The sequence below is a fragment of the Alosa sapidissima genome, chromosome 15, assembly GCF_018492685.1.
Source record: "Alosa sapidissima isolate fAloSap1 chromosome 15, fAloSap1.pri, whole genome shotgun sequence".
NCBI lineage: Eukaryota > Metazoa > Chordata > Actinopteri > Clupeiformes > Clupeidae > Alosa > Alosa sapidissima.
Window position 1 is genome coordinate 8,902,197 of NC_055971.1, and position 6,442 is coordinate 8,908,638.

The window sequence follows — 6,442 nt, forward strand, 5'->3', positions numbered from 1 at the left end:
GTAAATAACATGAGATTTAACATGAGTCAATTGCAGTAATATCTTCAATCCTGAGTGAGCAAGAAACATTGGGATTTTAGGGGACGTCTGCAATCTGAAAGAAATGGTTTTTGAAAACTTTTCCAAGAAAAGGTAGAAAACATTCACAGTATGGGATTCTGCAGAAAGTTATTTGATATTAAACGTTATTTGATAATAGTTTGAATACAGTCCTATACTCTCACAAGCCAAATGAGTTTAAGTCCATCGCCACAGAATTACCAATTTGCCAAATTGCCAAGGGCCATTAGTTTTAGCCAAGTGAATAGATGCTTAATTGATTTTTTTCCCTTGCACAGCATTGTTTGATGTAATTAAGTACTTTACTAATTTAATTGCTATAGGTAAAAATAGACATCTGAGACCTGTCATATTTTACACACACGTTAAGGAGCTTTTAACACAGACAGACAGAAAGAAACTGCTTAGAATACAAGTTTTGTAAATGTTTTGAAATAACCTACATATTCATAATTGCATCAATAATATCAAAATATCGGAAGAATAAACAATGTCAAACATCAATCTTAATGTCAGCATTATAGGGAACAGTATATATTTTGATATCATCTTAAAGAAGAAAAACATTTGTGTTTCATTGGTAACGATATGAACTGAATAAGGACATTTGCGTTTCATAAAGGTATGAACTGAATAAGGACAGAGTACCCTCACACTGACCTCTTTTTATATTATTTATTCAAGACTGATGTTTCGGCAAACAGCCTTTATCAACGTAATCAACATGCACTGGTTTTAAACAGTACTAGACAGGGATATTATCGTTACCAGGTGCAGGTATGAACTGATAAATATATGTTTGTTTGGATGTATTGGAACAATTTAAGATATTTTATGCACAGAGTAATAATTTGCAATGTTTGTTTCTAATGTCTGCCTATCTGTCAAACATCGCAAAGCACTAGTACCTCATCAGTATTTTCACAGTAATACCTGGTGCATTCTAAATATGGATACTTGATTTATAGAAAAGATTGTCAAACTATTTATGGAATATTGTTACTTTTGTTGAAACTACATCAGTAACCTAAACAAACATGTGAGATTATAGTTTACTTGAGGATCTTAGAACTGTTATATAAATCACAAGTTATAACTGATGCCTACAAAAACAGAGATTAATCATAATGAACCAAAGAAAGCATAGAAAACACCTCTGTAGAGTCTGGAGAATTATACAAATTTACAGAAATTTTTGTGAAATATGACAGCTGTTGTTATAGAGATATCACATTAAAGTTCTAAAAGTAAAAGATATTGTCCAATATTTAACCATTAACAGTCTTTTATGATGTTTTTCAATTCAAAACCCACATTTTTTTTTGATGAAGGCTTTTACGCCAAAGGATAATGGTTTCTTTGTATGACTGTACAGTGAAAAACAGAGGAAAAAAAGATGAGGCCCCTCTCAAAACCAACCTACCCATTTGAGCTCGAGCCAAAAAGTTTATGATGCCTTTTAAACCAGACTGGCAAGACTTGCCTCCACTTAAAGGTTTAACGTTTTTCTAAATGATAAGCAATTCACCCTTTTCCCCTCTTCCCAAAGCGGACATGAGTGGAATATAATGTCTAAGGATTTAAAAAGAGACAAAAAACCCTCCTGGGAGGTCTGGGGCCCAAACCATGCAAAACGTGCGGACCACATTTATGAGCTTCTGATGTGCGGCTCAACTGTGTCCCATGTCGTATGTCACATGGTGGGGGATCAGGGTGCCATGGCGGAGACGTTTGCAAGTGCCGCCATTTGGACTGACCGCCCTCTGAACCACAAGGCACATGATGGCTAATAGCCTGCGCTAAGACACTAAATATGTCTAAAACAGCAATTAACTCGACACTGACGATAAATACTACCACTGAACGGCAAGTGAACAATGGAGTGTATGGTCACCACTAAATCGAGGGTTATGATCCCGCGGTTTTTAGTTCTCTGAGAAAAATAGTCACACACTGCCAGTGGATGGAGCAGAGTCACACACAACTTCGAAATGGGTCAGCGAAGTTTTCAATGGAGTCAGACGATTAGATGTCTGCCACTCATACTTCTCTGCTCTTGAAGCTAAATGAACGTATGGTACATTTAGAACCAATCTTTATCCGTTCAGTCACTATTTCAGTGACAAAGTCTCCCATTGAAAATGTACATATCAATGGCTCTGGACTAGTCTGACTGATGTGTGTGAACCGATCCTTTCCCATCATAAACTGCTAGCCAAAGCCACATTTAGATGAGCTGGGTGTATCTGTGTGAAACTCAAGGTATGGATGATTGCTTGTCATCACCATGGATGCTACAGACAACTTGTCTAGATATGGCATGGATTAAGTGGTTGTCAGACTTTTTATGCCATCCCATCATGATTTACAACAGAGATAAGTTCAAAAGTGAATCAAATTGTAAATCCAATATATGGGGTGGCTCATCAGTTATTTTATAGGATAATGGCAGGGTTGCCATCAATTCCTTGCCATAGATGATGACTAATGTTCAATGATGTCGTAGTGGCTGCCAATATCACCTCTGATAAGATAGCACAGCAAATGCTTTTTGACCATACTTCATCTATGTTTAATGTAATACACTATACTCAGCATAACCAAACCAAGGTACGTGGGATCCAGCCATCAAGCAATTTGGCTGCCTGAGTTCATCATTCATCAGTATCATTTACTTTTGTGACCATTTTTGTTTTAAACGTTCTCCGAGATAAACAAAAGAAAAGAGAGATGGTGGCAAAAAGTGATGCTTTTTGCAAAGTTGTTATATAAGGGCAGGGCCAAACCACACATGGCTGAACTGACTCAACCCCTCAGCTTAGGGCTTTGAGCCTCTCTGCAGGCAAGAGCCACTCTGCTCTCTGGTGAATTATAATTGGGCTGCCTAAATATGTACAAAAGCTAGCCTGTGGGATGGACTGGGTGTGTTAGTTTTACGCTTGCAAAATTTGAAGCTAGCTCCTCTCATCGAAGAAATATTTGTGAAAAACAAATGTGTAGTGTACATGATGGTACATTATTTTACATTGTGTCTTTGATGCATTTCATTATGCTTCAAAGAATAACACCAATTAACCAGTTCAAATGTAAGGTCGCTCCAAACATGAAGTTGGCACCATGTACTCCTAAAAGGCAATGTCATTATCAGACATCAGCTGTGTGCGTCAGGCAGAGGGTGGTGGGAAATGAGCAGGAAAGCAGCCTTCATTTGGAGCACTGTTGTTGTTGCTGTTGGTGGTAGTGTTGCTCAATAACAGATGCCTCCCTCAACTGATGGCTATTGTTGCACGAATGTGTTTATTCAGGTTCCTGGGTTGCACAAAGAGAGAGAGTGGGAGAGACGTGAGATATGGTGAGTAGTGTTCTTTCTCTCTCTCTCTCTCTCTCTCTCTCTCTCTCTCTCTCTCTCTGTGTCTCTCTTGAGCAGATCTGTCTCTCTCTCTCTCCTCTCTCTCTCTCTTTCTTGCGTGTAGTCACTCCCCTGCTTACATCAGAGCCATGGCTGCTGTTCGTCCGACGCCACACAGGGTGTCAACTCTCCCCTCTTCTCCTCTTCTCCCATGCATGGGAACACAGACCACAGAGTTGCATGCAGGACTGCTGGCAGTCCCTACCCATAATGCACCAGTCCAGAGGCACAAGGGGTGTGTGTGTACGTGGGTGGAGGTGCTGCTGCAGTGTGCTTTAGCATTACAAGCTGCAGCTATGGTGTGAATTGCCGTTTCGTTCGTGCTTCGGCACACCTACTCTAACTGTAGGACGCACACACGACAGAGCGTCTGTGACACAGGGGGCAAGAGGCTTTCTGAGGACGTCAGGAGGGAATGCTGGGATATGAATCAGATAGACTCAGGGCTGGATGTGAGAAAAGCCAGCAGCACAAGCTCAGAGAACACACAGCCCTCTGCCATGCAGCCTTCAAATGAGCATAGTCTCTGAGGCATGTTTTTACTGAGAAGGGAAAAGAAAGAAGCAAGGGAGAGAGAGAGGGAGAAAGACAGAAGGAGAGTGAGAGAGAGAAAGAGAGAGAGAGAGAGAGACCATGTCACCCATCCTTCTCTCTTTGTTGTTTATCAGCCAAGAGCACCCCTTGTCCACCGACCAATTATACAGGCAAAATGTTTTTTCAGGGAAAGAAAAACCCTCTCTCCTTGGTGTAAATCACCAGTGAATGATTTAGCTGAGGCGATGACCTCAGGTCAAGCACCACCAGTTTATCTATCGCTGGTCAGTTTGTACCACTTTCAGGAAAGTTATCCCTTAAAATTGGGCAAGAGCATAGAAACACAGCATGCTCTGAACTTGACTTTGAGATTGCATTGTTACATTTAATTAAATTATTTTTATTTTTAAAAATGAAAAAAAAAAAAAAAAATCCCTTCAAAAGTTTTTTTAGTTCAATCTGTTCTATTCAGTGTTAGGAAGAAAAACAAGTTGATCAAGATCTTATAATCCTATACAATACAGTTTGCTTACATTGTTTTTTACCTTCTACACAGGTTGTACAACATTTTCTGTTTTTTAAGCAGGTAATACACTATAATTCCACCAAAATTAACTAATCATTATTAGTTCACAATCATTATTATTTGGTGAAACAATGTACATTGAGACCATAATAATAGGTCATGTTAATTAGTGTATAGGCCTATAAATAGTGCAATACCTTGTACATGAGAAACATTTTTATCAGATCGGTTTGCTCTCATTTTTTATCTACATAAACAAACGTCTGGTAAATACGGAATGAGCTGTGCGGTGAAGTTCATCTTACATTGATCGTTTCTTCACCATGTGTCGCATTTATCCTGAAGACCGTTATGCTGCAGTGTAAATAAGCTACTGCATACTGTTTATACTCTAAAACGTCAAGTATCACATCTTTGACAACTTCTAAAGTTTCCGTCCGTTTGAGTGAAATGGTCAGTAAGATCATATATATCCCCAGCGCTATCATATCACACTAGAATCTGCCTGAACTGTCCGAACATCTACAATATTTTCAAATTCATTGGTGAGGCCAAGGAATAGCCTAATATGCAAAAGCCGAATTAATTCACCAATCATATATTTATTTTCTGTTTAAATTTCCACTGACCTTTAACATTTGATGTCAAAATATATACAGATGGATACTACAGCTAATTGACGAACGAAATTAGTGCGTAAATGCCAAAAAGGTAAATACGTTGTCGTGTTATATTATATGTTTAATGAAAGCTCAGCGTGTCCTAGCTCTATTGGGCAACACCCATGCCTGCTAGAGTCACAGCAAGTGAACCCTGCTCCTGTTCCTAATTTCAGTACCACGTGATGGTGGGAGTGAGTGAAGTTTAAATTCCCTTTCAGAAACCCAGCTCAATTCAGCCCCTATAAAAAATTCATCCCTTTTATAGCAGCATCTTCTATACCACTGTAAGGTATAACGTATCTGCTTGTGAATCCCTAAGAGAGGTGCCTGTATTTTAGGGAGTGCAGAGGCCGAGAGAGCGGGTATCACCACGTCAATAAAGCTGAGGTAAGGCCGACTATTTTAATCATGTGTGATTACCCAAGCATGTAAAGGATAGAGGATAGAGGCTCCGCTCAACGATATAAATACGATTAACACATCGAGTTGTTTAAGTTTATATGTGTGGGCGAGACGTGTACAGAGAGAGTCGATTCGTTATTTTCATACATTCATGGCCTTGTGCGTAAACTGGTGAGGATAGCCTACCTTGGGGCAATCCTTTCACGTCATTGGCAACCAAGCCGAGAAGAGCAAGAATGCCTATGAAATGGTAGACTTATTACTTGCAACAAAATGAGTATAAAAGCTGTGGGCTATGAAATGTGTACAGCTTTCAGTGAATGTACAGTTAACTTCAGTGAAACTGCTACCAATTTTCATCTCTCACTTATTGGTTTGTCCAGATAGTCTATAGAGTGAGTTTGACGATACCACCGACAGCATATTTTACTGTTTGGTAATAGTAGTACTAACTCCCTTAAGTCTATTTCGACTGATTAATTTCAGATAAATAACCTGTTGTTTAGATAGACAGTTTTATAGGCCTCGCTTAGTCACGAGACCTGCCGCTTTATTTTTTGGCGCCAATGATTATTTTTGGTAATGGACAGCAACATTCTCAGCATTCAATAAGTAATTCAAATAGATAATAATAATAATAATAATAATAATAATGTCTCTACTAAATTCGTTTAGTGTTTCAAAGGATATCCTACATCAAATGCCAAACTACATGAGAAGTAGCCTAGTCTAGTCTTCTATGTAGTTACATAAAAACAAAACACTCTTAACTCATAACTAATACATACAACATAGAGATTCAAAAGTATAAATAAAGTGTGTTTTTTATGTCAACTTCTCGTGGGACAA